Raw genomic sequence first — 12,485 nt, forward strand, 5'->3', positions numbered from 1 at the left:
TATTTCTATACAACCTTACTTGACAAAGAAAAATAGTATTCTGATTACAACTGACTTACCAAACTGGTACCATCCAAGTTCACCTGAGGCTGTTCTGAATCTTCTGTTGGAGGTTCAGGTTCACATTTCAGTCTAAAAACCATATTTTCAAATAATTATACTCAAAATTCAACTTTTACAAAACAGAGTTCCTGAAATGTGCAGATACTTTTCTAAAATTATTCAAATGAATGGATTGGTAACCATCACTTTTCTAGCTGGACTTGAAAATTTTGCCAAGATAGAATATATAAAATGTATTTTGTTTTCTATGTATTCCTGTCTGAGCTGTTCAAGTACTAATTCAGGCTGATGAAAATCTTAAGGCACTCCCCATTTCTCAAGTTTATGAGTGTTGAGAATGTTAGGTACTTGCATTCAACCCAACATTTTAAAAAAAGAAGAAGAAACTAAAGAAAACATTCAGAAAACCGAGGAGGAAAAATGTACTTTCATTTAATATGGCATTTTAAAAGGAAATGAATATAACAGGTTTAGATAAAAAATCTTATGCTGTTTATTTAAAATCAAATACTAATTTATAGAGTTCGAAATCTATGCTTTAAAGAAACTCTGATATTAAAAATCTTCAGCTAGGATTATAAAATCAACTAAACAAATAAGTAGCCTTCCTCTACTCAAGGGATAAAAAGGCTGAGAAAGAAATTAGGAAAGTGACACCTTTCACAATAGTTATAAATAATACAAAATATCTTGGAGTGAATCTAACCAAGCAAGTAAAAGATCTGTATGACAAGAACTTCAAGTCTCTGAAGAAAGAAATTGAAAAAGATCTCAGAAGATGGAAAGATTGCCCATGATCCTGGATTGGCCAGATTAACTTAGTAAAAATGGCCATCTTGCCAAAAGAAATCTACAGGTTCAATGCAATCCCCATCAAAATTCCAAATCAATTCTTCATAGAGATAGAAAGAGTAATTTGCAAATTCATTTGGAATAACAAAAACCCCAGGAGAGTGAGAACTATTCTCAACAATAAAAGAACTACTGGGGGAATCACCATCCCTGACCTCAAACTGTACTACAGAGCAGTAGTGATACAAACTGCATGGCATTGGTACAGAGACAGGCAGGAAGATCAGTAGAATAGAATTGAAGATCCAGAAATGAACCCAAACACCTATGTGTTGCGGTAAATCTCTCGCCCATTGGTAGTCCATAGAAGAAAAGACACAAGTCAATAAGTATCAAATGAATGCTGCATGCCTAGATTGGGCAGATTTACCATTAAACTACACTATTCCCCGGCTATGAGAGCTCTTAACAACTTGCGATTTCCTAGGTCTTCTTCATCTTCTCCCTCTCCACCAACTGCCCTCTGCTTCGACCAACTGCCAACTCCGCACCCCCTCTCACTCTCTCCTGGTCTTCCTCTTATCTCCTTTCCCTGCCTCTGGCTCCTTCCACTCCTCTTCTACTGCCCAATCACTGGCTGTAGCCTGTATTTAACAAATTTGATTGGACAGAAGGTTTACAAGATTCTCTCCTCCTTCGCAGCCCCTCCCAGGAGAGGAGTTACCATTACAAGAAGAGGCTAGGGCTATCCACCACACCTATGGTCACTTGATCTTTGACAAAGGAGCTAAAGCCATCCAGTGGAAAAAGGACAGCATTTTCAACAAGTGGTGCTGGCTCAACTGGAGGTCAGCATGTAGAAGAATGCAAATTAATCCATTCTTATCCCCTTGTACAAAGCTCAAGTCCAAGTGGATAAAGGACCTTCACATAAAACCAGATACACTGAAACTAATAGAAGAGAAGGTGGGGAAGACCCTCGAATACCTAGGAACAGGGGAAAAGTTCCTGAACAGAACATCAATGGCTTATGCTCTAAGATCAAGAATCGACAAATGGGACCTCATCAAATTGCAAAGCTTCTGTAAGGCAAAGGACACTGTCAATATGACAAAACGACAACCAACAGATTGGGAAAAGATCATTACCAATCCTACATCCAATACAGGGCTAATATCCAATATATACAAAGAACTTAAGAAATTAGACGCCAGACAACAAAATAACCCCATTAAAAAATAGGGTACAGAGTTAAACAAAGAATTCTCAACTGAGGAAACTCAAATGGCCAAGAAGAACCTTAAGAAATGCTCAACATCCTTAGTCATCAGGGAAATGCAAATCAAAACAACCCTGAGATACCACCTCACACCAGTCAGAATGGCTAAGATCAAAGATTCAGGTGATAGCAGATGCTGGCAAGGATGTGGAGAAAAGGGAACACTCCTCCAATGTTGGTGGGAATGCAAGCTGGTAAAACCACTCTGGAAATCAGTCTGGTGGTTCCTCAGAAAATTGGGCATAGCATTACCTGAGGACCCAGCTGTCCCACTCCTGAGCATATACCCAAAAGACGCTCCAACATATAGCAAGGACATTTGCTCCACTATGTTCATAGCAGCCTTATGTATAATAGCCAGAAGCTGGAAAGAACCCAGATGTCCTTCAACAGAGGAATGGATACAGAAAATGTGGCACATTTACACAATGGCATATTACTCAGCTATTAAAAACAATGAATTCGAAAAATTCTTAGGTAAATGGATGGAACTAGAAAATAACATCCTGAGTGAGGTAACCCAATCACAAAAGAACACACATGGTATTTACTCTCTGATAAGTGGATATTAGCCCAAAAAGCTTGAAACAGCCAAGATTCAACTCACAGACCACATGAAGCTCATGAAGAAGGAAGACCAAGTGTGGATGCCTCGGTCCTACTTAGAAGGAGTAACAAAACACTCAAGGGAGCAAATATGGAGACAAAGTGTGGGACAGAAAGTGAAGGAGGGGCAGTCTGGTGATCATTCCCCATGGGTATCCAACCCATGTGCAGTCACCAAAGGTAGACACTGATGTGGATGTCAGGAAAAGCATGTTGATAGGAGCCTGATATAGCTGTCTCCTTAGAGGTCTACCAGATTCTGACATATTCAGATGCAGATGCTCACAGCTAACCATTGATCTGATCCAGGGGTTCCCAATGGAGGAGTTAGAGAGAAGACTGAAGGAGCTGAAAAGGTTTGTGGCCCCATGACGAGAGCAACAATACCAATCAACCAGAGCTCCCCAGGGTCTAAACCACCATACTGGGAGCACACAGGTAGGAACGCATGACTCCATCTGTATATCTAGGGGAGGATGGCCTTGTTGGCCATAGGTAGGAAAGGAGATACTTGGTCCCATGAAGGCTGAACACAGAGTGGTGGTGGGGGATTTGAGAGTGGGGAGGTGGGAGTCATTGGGTAAGTGGGGGCACATCCTCATAGAAGCAGGAGATGGGAGATGGGATGAGGTTCTTGGGTGGTGGGGGAATGGGGTAAGAGGATAAAATCTGAAATGTAAATATAATATCCAATAAAAAATAAAAAATAAAAATCTTCAGCTAATATAAACAACAAATAGAATCAGATTACGAATGAAAATCTTTGGCCCATATTGAAAATTACTGCTGAATCTGTATGTACACTTTTTAATTTGGATAATTTCTTCTCTATCTATTGAAACTATGTGTTGATATCATAAATAATATATTTATTTATTCTTCATACCAAGTTATTGGCTCAGACATGAGTGATTGTACCCATTATAGAATACTACAAAGTCAGAAAAATAACAGAATTAGCAACTTTACCTCTTCAGTTCATCAGCTAATTTTAGTATCTGGTTTCTCTTGTCCACTAAAAACTTTGCCAGGCTTTCGTTGTTTCTTAATCGAGCCAGAGTATATGGTGTAAAATTATCCTATGGAAAAACAATAGTTGATAACTCTGAGAACTTGATATGTCTCAAAATAATGGACGATCCCATGGAAGACTTAATGGAGCTCCCTTCTCCTGAGGGTCAGGGAGCCACAGCCTTGCCCTTCTCACCCCACAGTGCTCTTGTACTTGTTGCTCTTCCCTTTGCACAGCCTCTGACTGACAGAGCTGCCTACAAATCCTGTCCTCCTGACACTCATTTGAGGGTGAAAAGGTCACCTGAGCTTGGCTTTTCCCCTGGCATTACCATGGTATTTGAGTCATGTGATTGCTCCTTGCTAAACCAAAGCTCCTTGAGGATGGAGCCCTCGTTTTTATCTCTAATACCCCAAACATTAAACCATAGTGGAAAGGTTCCCAGTATTTCCTTTGAGTGATGAGGTAAATTGCATCTCTGGGAGAGGATTTAATCCTTCGTATTACAAACTATATTTAGTTTACCAGAATATCATGCCTCGTGTGAGCACCATGTTCATCTGTTAGAAAAATGTTATAATCCTGAGCACAGTAAGACCAGTATGGAAGAAATATCATGACATGCATAATCCTCCCTACATGGTGACTTTGTGGCAAACATACACAACTTCACTGAAAGCATCACAGAAACAACTGCATTCCCACCAGGCTATGGAAGCAACTCTTTAGATTCTACTTATGGTATTAGGAACCCACGGCAGATGCAAATGGCTCACTGAGACATAAGTTGTGAACTAAATGATACAGGCATCAAATGTACTCTGATAACTTATGAACAATGGATCTGTACAATTTTTCTACCTACTGGACAATGAATCTCTTATCTTTAAGAACTCTTAATGTCTCTAAGGCACATTTACTTAAAAAATTTTAGGTCAGTTTTTTTAGTTACTACTTAAGGTTATTTCTAAGCAAAATATAAATCAGATATTACAATGAAACTGTCTATCAATACAAAGTCTGATAACTGTCTATGTGGTCATTTTAGAACAATGAAAACCACTAACTGACTGCATGTGGAATGCATGACTTTAGTCCCAGCATTTGGGAAGCAGAAACACAGTACCAGAAAGCCAGGGATACACAGAGAGACAGGCAGACAGGCAGACAGGCAGACAGGCAGGCAGGCAGGCAGGCAGGCAGGCAGGCAGGCAGACAGGCAGACAGGCAGACAGGCAGACAGGCAGACAGGCAGACAGGCAGACAGGCAGACAGGCAGACAGGCAGACAGGCAGACAGGCAGACAGGCAGACAGGCAGACAGGCAGACAAGGAGATAGGAACTGAGCTGCTAACAAGTTCAATGAACAATGCTGAACAAGAAGATTTTTTTTTGCAATAATCATGAGCCCTGCACCTGCTCCTATAAGTAACTTCATCAAGCTTACAGATATGCAAAGGGAATGGGATTCCTTAAGGGCTGAAAGTTGTTTAAAAACAACCTCTAACTATTAAAATAAGATACCATTTGTAAGATAGTTATAAATTACACAACATAATCTTCCCAGATAATATACTTTTATATGTCCTGTCATTGTTTTCACAATGCAAATAAATCATTTAAAGCACACGCAGTGAAAATAATCTTTAAATCAAAGTTGTGTGGTCTGTACCTCGTTCCTTATACAGATGTCAGCATTGTGTTCCAGCAGTATGTTTACCATTGAAGTTTTGTTATGCCAAACAGCATAGTGCAGAGCCGTGTTCCCATGGTTGTCCTTGGCATTTGGATCAGCACCACTACTTAGTAAAGTGAGCACACATTGTTCATGCCCATACTGTGAAGCCTATGGGTATTACATCAAGAAATAAATAGGAAAGATGAGAAATACAAAAATTTCACAGATTTCACTAACCATTTGCATTTAGCTGAGATCATTTTTATTCCCAGAATTCCCATCAAATCCATGTCACACTGAAACTGTTGGGTGATGTCTACCTTAATTAGTGCTGTGCAGTTGTCACTGTCACGGAGATCAATGTCACAATTCCACTCTATTAGGAGGGCAGCTACCATGGGATGGCCATGTGCACAGGCATAGTGTAACATCGTTCTGTGAAAATGAAGACATTTTAACAATTTTTATGACCGTCCCGGTCTGCACCGGTGCCCAGAGCAGTCACAGGGTGCCAGCTCTGCACCATATCCCCCCAATACCCAGAGGAGGCTGCACTCCCAGGAGCTCTAACAGGCCCAGGATCTTGGGTGAGTAGGCCACGACACACCCACACCAAAACAGGAAGGAATTGGGACCTACTGGGACCCAGGGACTCCAATATGGCCAGTGGCACAGGACCCTTCAGATCTGCACCAGTGCCCAGAGAGGTCATAGGGCACCTGCTCTGAACCAAATCCCACAAAACCAAGAGGAGGCTGGACTCCCTGGAGCTCAAACACACCCAGGAACATAGGATAATAGGACCACAGGATCTCAGAAGCCTGGGCCTACCAGGATTTTAGGATCCCAGAAGCAACCTGACTCCCAAGAGCTATCCAGGATCTCAGAATCAGAGAATCACAGAAACAGCTGGACTCTGAGGAGTTCTGACACAAGAAAGATAACAGGACAGACTTTTCCAGTCAGAGACAGTGAGTGAAGGTAGCACTAGAGATAACCAGCTGGCAAAAGGCAAGTGCAAGAACATAAGCAATGAAAACCAAGGTTACTTGGCATCATCAGAACCTAGTTCCCCCACTATAACAGGTCCTGAATACCCCCATGACACTGGAAAAGCAAGATTCAGATACAAAATTAACTTCTCATGATGATGATACAGGACTTTAAGAAGGACCTAAATAACTCTCTCAAAGAAATAAAGGAGAACACATGTAAACAGGAAGACGCCCTTAAAGAAGAAACACAAAACTCCCTTAAAGAATTACAAAAAAAAACCACAACCAAACAGGTGAAGGCATTGAACAAAACCATCTAGGACATAGAAATGCAAGTAGAAACAATAAAGAAATCACAAAGGGAGACTACCCAGGAGATAGAAAACCTAGGAAAGAGATCAGGAGTCATGGATACAAGCATCACCAACAGAATACAAGAGATAAGAGACAGAATCTCAGGTGCAGAAGATACCATTAAAAACCTTGACACAATGATTAAAAAAATACAAAATGCAAAAAACTCCTAACCCCAAACATCCGGGAAATCCAGGACACAATGAGAAGACCAAACCTAAGGATAATAAGTATAGGAGAGAGCTAAGATTTGCAACTAAAAGGGCCAGTAAATATCTTCAACAAAATTGTAGAAGAAAACTTCCCTAACCTAAAGAAAGAGGTGCCAATTAACAAAAAAGAAGCCTACAGAACTCTAAATAGACTAGACCAGAAAAGAAATTCCTCCTGTCACATAATAATCAAAACACCAAATGCACAAAACAAAGAAAGAATATTAAAAGCAGTAAGGGGGAAAGGTCAAGTAACCAATTAAGGCAGACCTATCAGAATTACACCAGACTTCTCAACAGAGTCTATAAAAGCCAGAAGATCCTGGATAGATGTCATACAGACCCTAAGAGAACACAAATGCCAGCCCAGACTACTGTACCCAGCAAAACTCTCAATTACCATAAATGGAGACACCAAGATATTCCATGACAAAACTAAATTTACACAATATCTTCTCATAAATCCATTCCTACAAAGAATAATAGAGGAAAACTTCCAAAACAAGGAGGGAAATTATACCCTAGAACTAGCAAAAAAATAATGTTCTTCCAACAAACCCAAAAGAAGATAGCCACACAAACATACCTTACCTCTAATAACAACAACAACAACAAAACAGCAAGCAACAATCAATTTTTCTTAGTATCCTTTAATAACAATGGACTCAGTTCCCCAATAAAAAGACATAGACTAATGGACTGGGTGCGTCAGCGGTACCCAACATATTGCTTCATAAAGGAAATGTGCCTGAGTAACAAAAACAGATACTACCTCAAAATAAAAGGCTGGAAAACAATTTTCCGAGCAAATGGTCCCAACAAACATGCTTGAGTAGCCATTCTAATATGGAATAAAATCAACTTTCTAACAAAAGTTATCAAGAAAGATAAGGAAGGACATTTCATACTCATCAAAGAAAAGATCAAGCAAGATGAAATTGCAATTCTAAACATCTATGCTCCAAATGCAAGGGCACCCACATTCATAAAAGAAACTTTACTAAAGCTCAAAGTACACATTGTATCTAACACAATAATAGTGGGAGACTTCAATACCCTACACTCAGCAATGCACAGATTATAGAAACAGAAACTAAACAGAGACACAGTAAAATTAACAGAAGTTAAGATTCAAATGGATTTAGCAGATATTTATAGAACATTTCATCCAAAAAATAAAGAATATTCTTTCTTCTCAGAACTTTATGGTAACTTCTCCAAAACTGACCATATAATTGGTCACAAAACAGGCCTCAACAGATACAAGAAGATTAAAATAATCCCATGCATTCTATCACATCACCACAGACTAAGGCTGGTCTTGAATAATGACAAAATCAATGGAAAGCCCACATATACCTAGAAAATGAACAACACTATACTTAATGATAATTTGCTCTGGGAAGAAATAAAGAAAGAAATTAAAGACTTTTTAGAATTTAATGCAAATGAAGACACATCATACCAAAACTTGTGGGACACAATGAAAGCAGTGCTAAGAGGAAAACTCACAGCTCTAAGTGCCAAAAAAAAAAAAAAAAAAAAGAAAGAAAAGAAACTGGTGAGAGCATACACTAGCAGCTTGACAGCATACCTGAAAGCTCTAAAACAAAAAGAAGCAAAAGCACATAAGAGGAATAGAAGGCAGGAAAGAATCAAATTCCGGACTGAAATGATCCAAGTAGAAACAAAAAGAACTATACAAAGAATCAACAAAACCAGGAGCTGGTTCTTTGAGAAAATCAACAAGGAAGATAAACCCTTAGCTAGACTAACCAAAAGGCACAGAGACAGTATCCAGATTAATAAAATCAGAAATTAAAAAAGAGACATAACAACAGAAACTGAGGAAATTCAAAAAATCATCAGATCCTACTCCAAAAACCTATACTCAACAAAACTAGAAAATCTGAATGAAATGGACAATTTCCTAGACAGACACCAGGTACCAAAGTTAAGTCAGGATCAGATAAACCATCTAAATAGTTCTATAACCCCTAAAGCAATAACAACAGTCATTAAAAGTCTCCCTACCAGGGGCTGGAGAAATGGCTCAATGGTTAAGAGCACTGACTGCTCTTCCAGAGGTCCTGAGTTCAATTCCAAGCAACCACATGGTGGCTCACAACCATCTGTAATGGGATCAGATGCCCTCTTCTGGTGTGTCTGAAGAGAGCAGCAGTGTACTGACATACATAAAATAAATAAATAATTAATTAAAAAAAAAAAAGTCTCCCTACCCAAAAAAGCCCAGGACTAGATGGTTTTAGTGCAGAATTCTATCAGACCTTCGAAGACCTAAAACCAATTCTCTATAAACTATTCTATAAAATAGAAACAGAAGAAACACTACTCAATTCGTTCTATGCAGCCACATCTACACTCGTACCTAAACCACACAAAGACCCAACAATGAAAGAGAACTTCAGAACAATCTCCCTTATGAATATTGATGCAAAAATACTTAATAAAATTCTCACAAACTGAATCCAAGAACACATCAAACTATCATCCACCATGATCAAGTAGGCAAGAATCCAGGGATGGTTCAATATTAGATATTCAATATTCAGAAATTCGTCAACCTAATCCACTATATAAAAAAAAAACTCAAAGAAAAACCTGCATGATCATCTCATTAGATGCTGAGAAAGCATTTGACAAAATTCAACACCCCTTCATAGTAAAAGTGTTGGAAAGAACAGGAAATCAAGGCCCATACCTAAACATAGTAAATGCAATATACAGCAAACCAGTAGCCAACATCAAACTAAATGGAGAGAAACATGAAGCAATCCCACTAAAATCACACACTAGACAGAGCTGCCCACTCACTCCCTACCTATTCAATATAGTACTTGATATCCTACCTGGAGCAATTAGACAACAAAAGGCGAGCAAAGGGATACAAATTGGAAAGGAAGAGGTCAAAATATCACTATTTGCAGATGATATGATATTACACTTAACTGACCCCAAAGCATCCACCAGAGAACTCCTAAACATGATAAACAACTTCAGCAAAGTGGCTGGTTATAAAATCAACTCAAACAAATCAGTAGCCTTCCTCTATTTAAAGAATAACAGGCTGAGAAAGAAATTAGTAAAATGAAACCCTTCACAATAGTCACAAATAATATAAAATACCTTGGTGTGAATCTAACCAAGAAAGTAATAGATCTGTATGACAAGAACTTCAAGTCTCTGAAGAAAGAAAATGAAGATCTCAGAAGATGGAAAGATCTCCCATGCTCATGGATTGGCAGGATTAATATAGTGAAAAATGGTCATCTTGCTGAGAGCAACCTACAGATTCAAGGCAATCCACCTCAAAATTCCAACTAAATTCTTCATAGAGTTAGAAGGAGCAAGGCTCAAATTTATTTGGAATAACAACAAAAAAAAATAGCAAAAACTATTCTCAACAATAAAAGAACTTCTGGGGGAATCACCATTCCTGACCTCAATCTGTACTACAGAGCAGTAGTGATAAAAACTGCATGGTATGGGTACAGAGACAGGCAGGAAGATCAATGGAACAGAACTGTAGAGCCTGAAATGAACCCGCTCCACCTACTATGGTCATTTGATCTTTGACAAAAAAGCTAAAACCATCCAGTGGGGAAAAAAAGACAGCATTTTCAACAAGTAGTGCAGGTTGAACTAGAGTTCTGCATGTGGAAAAATGTAAATTGATCCATTCTTCTCTCCTTGTATGAAGCTCTAGTCCAAGTAGATCAAGAACTTTCACATAAAACCAGACACAATGAAACTAACAGAAGAGAAAGTGGGGAATCGCCTCGAACACATGGGCCCAGGGGAAAAGTTCTGGAACATGACACCAATGGCTTATGCTCTAAGATCAAGAATTGACAAATGGGACCTCATAAAATTGCAAAGCTTCTGTAAGGCAAAGGACAATGTCAATTACAGAAAACGGCAACCAACAGATTGGGAAAAGAGCATTACCAACCCTACATCTGATAGAGGGCTAATATCCAAAATATACAAAACTCTCAAGAAATTAGAATCCAGACAATCAAATAATCCTATTTTAAAATGGAATACAAAGCTCAACAGAGAATTATCAACGGAGGAATATCGAATGGCCAAGAAGCACCCAAAGAAATGTTCAACATCTTTAGTAATCATGGAAATGCAAATCAAAATGACCCTGAGGTTCTACCTCACACCAGTCAGAATGGTTAAAATCAAAAACTCAGGTGACAGCAGATGCTGGTGAGGATGTGGAGAAAGAGGAACACTTCTCCATTGCTGGAAGGATGGCAAGATGGTACAACCACTCTGGAAATCAATCTGGTGGTTCCTTAGAAAACTGTACATAGTACTACCTGAGAACCCATCCATACCACTCCTGGGTGTATACCCAAATGATGCTCCAACATATAACAAGGACACATGCTCCACTGTAATCATAGCAACCTTAATTATAACAGTGAGGTAACCCAGTCACAAAAGAACAATAATGGTATGCACCCACTGATAAGTGGAATATTAGCCCAAAAGCTCACAATACCCAAGACATAACTCACAGACCACATGAAGCTCATGAAGAAGAAATACCAAAGTGTGGGTGCTTCGGTCCTTCTTAGGAGTAGTAACAAAATACTCACTGGCGCAAATATGGAGATAATGTGTGGAGCAGAAACTGGAAAAGGGGCCATTCAGATAGTGCCCCACCTGGAAATACATCCCAGGTGCAATCAACAAATGCAAACACTGTTGTTGATGTAAGGAAATGCATGCTGGCAGGAGCCTGATATACCTGTCTCCTGAGAGGCTCTGCCAGAGCCTGACATATACAGAGGCAGATGCTAGTATATAACCATTGAACTGATTACAGGGACCCAATGGGGGAGTTAGAGAGAAGACTGAAGAAGTTGAAGGGGCTTGCAGCCCCATGGGGAGAGTAACAATACCAACCAACCAGGGCTCTTAGGGTCTAAACAGCTAGGATGGGAACACACATGGAGCACCCATGGCTCCAGCTGTATATGTAGTGGAGGATGGCCTTGTTGAGCATCAGTGGGAGAGGAGGTCCTTGGTCTCTTGAAAGCTGGATTCCTCAGTGAGGGGGAATTCGAGGGTGTGGAGGTGGGAGTGTGTGGTTGGGAGGGGAAACACCCTCATAAAAATAGGAGGAGGGAGAACGGGATAAGGAGTTTCTGGGGTGGGGCGAATGGGGATAACATCTGAAATGTAGATAAATAAAGTATCCAATGATAAAAAACAAAACAAAAAAAACCTGATAATAGATCTGGTTATCGAAGTACAGCAATTGAGACTTTTGGCAGCAATTTAAGATTACCCATACTACTGGAATACCTTATAATTGTCAAGGACAAAGACTGTGGAAGGGGCCCAAGAAACTTTAAAACAGTATCTTCATAAAATAAAAAGGGGGACATATATCCCCATATACTACAAATTTATTTAAATCATGTTCTTTTTATTTTAAATTATTTTTTAAAAA

At 39.4% G+C, this 12,485-nt stretch overlaps 1 protein-coding gene across 1 annotated transcript in view; it reads right to left on the bottom strand.

Annotated features, from left to right (window-relative positions):
- The window catches only part of LOC143433950 (uncharacterized), a 290,476-nt gene extending 289,066 nt beyond the window's left edge, over positions 1–1,410 (bottom strand). Inside the window, exons 1-2 of the mRNA XM_076928190.1 lie at positions 1,286–1,410; positions 60–132 (exon numbers count right to left, since the gene is read on the bottom strand). The gene's annotated coding sequence lies outside the window, so the exon portion shown is untranslated. The remainder of the gene's footprint in view (positions 1–59; positions 133–1,285) is intronic.
- Positions 1,411–12,485: the final 11,075 nt, after the last annotated feature.

The sequence above is a fragment of the Arvicanthis niloticus genome, unplaced genomic scaffold, assembly GCF_011762505.2.
Source record: "Arvicanthis niloticus isolate mArvNil1 unplaced genomic scaffold, mArvNil1.pat.X pat_scaffold_65_arrow_ctg1, whole genome shotgun sequence".
NCBI lineage: Eukaryota > Metazoa > Chordata > Mammalia > Rodentia > Muridae > Arvicanthis > Arvicanthis niloticus.